Source organism: Psammomys obesus, unplaced genomic scaffold, assembly GCF_907164565.1.
Source record: "Psammomys obesus unplaced genomic scaffold, mPsaObe1.curated_primary_1811, whole genome shotgun sequence".
NCBI classification, from domain to species: Eukaryota; Metazoa; Chordata; class Mammalia; order Rodentia; family Muridae; genus Psammomys; species Psammomys obesus.
Window position 1 is genome coordinate 12,346 of NW_026589208.1, and position 1,160 is coordinate 13,505.

The following is a 1,160-nucleotide window of genomic DNA, read 5'->3' on the forward strand; positions in this document are numbered from 1 at the left end:
AAAATAAAATAAAATAAAATAAAATAAAATAAAATAAAATAAAATAAGAAATAAAAAGGGAAGGAAAGGCAAGAGACTGTAAGGGGCCGGTAGGAGGCAGAGGAGAAGAACAGAAATGACGCAGCGCCGAGCCGGGACGAAGAAGGCGGGTTCCCGCCCGCGCGCTTTCGGTTCTCAACGTGGTCCGATCGTCCGGTACAGGAGCGGCGGCGGCCGGGCGGGCGGGCGTCCCCCACCGTCTCTCCCTCTGCGGCCGCGGGAAGGGCGGGAGGGGCATCTCCGGCCTCACCCGCGAGGGGAGCCGCGGGGTGCTGAAGGCGTCCCCGGAGAGCGTGGCCCGCGGCGCCGTCACCCACTCGGAGCGCGAGGCCGAGCGCGAGGCCGTCCCCGCCGTGGACGCGGTCTGCGCGCTCAAGCGCCGGGGCCGCAGGCGCCACGGCTTCGGGGGCCACCACGGGTCCCCGGGAGAGCTGGCACTTCTCCGCGGAGCCGCGCGTGCGGACGGGGAGGGCGATGGCGCGTCCTCAGAGTCGCCGAGGAGCCCGGGGCGGCGACGCGGCCGCCTCCCAGTCAGGGAAGTGCAATAAGGAGGCGTCCACGCTCGCCCCTGCGGCGTTTGGGGGAAAGCCTGGAGGCCGTAAACGGCAGCGGAAGCAGTCCTGGGACGCCTCTCGGGAATGTGGCGTGCGGGGACCTGCGGAGAGAAGGCTGGCGGAGCCGGCTGTGGTGCACGCCTGCAATCCCAGCAATCGGGGGCAGCAGCAAGCGGATCTCTGGGTTCAAGGCCAGCCTGGTCAAAGCGAGGTCGGGACGGTGAAGGCCACACAGAAAGCCTGTCTCAGGAAGGAGAAGAAAAAAACAAGAACCGAAAATGATAATAACCACTCGTCAGTGCAGAAGGCGCTGTTTAACCTTAATAGTGCAAAAGTGAATTCTCACCACGGCTAGGAACACAGTAAGCCTCTTTCCATGCTCCACGGTTCTCTACCCCCCTGATTTAGGTTGAACATGTCGCAGGTTGTGGGTTTTATTTTTATTTTAGCCATTGCACATTAACCCACTGGGTGAAATATTGTTTAATATCCGCATTCGGTTGCCTGATCCCACATGAAAATTCAACTTCCAGTTCAAGAAGCTGGATTTTACTGTAAATCACCGCA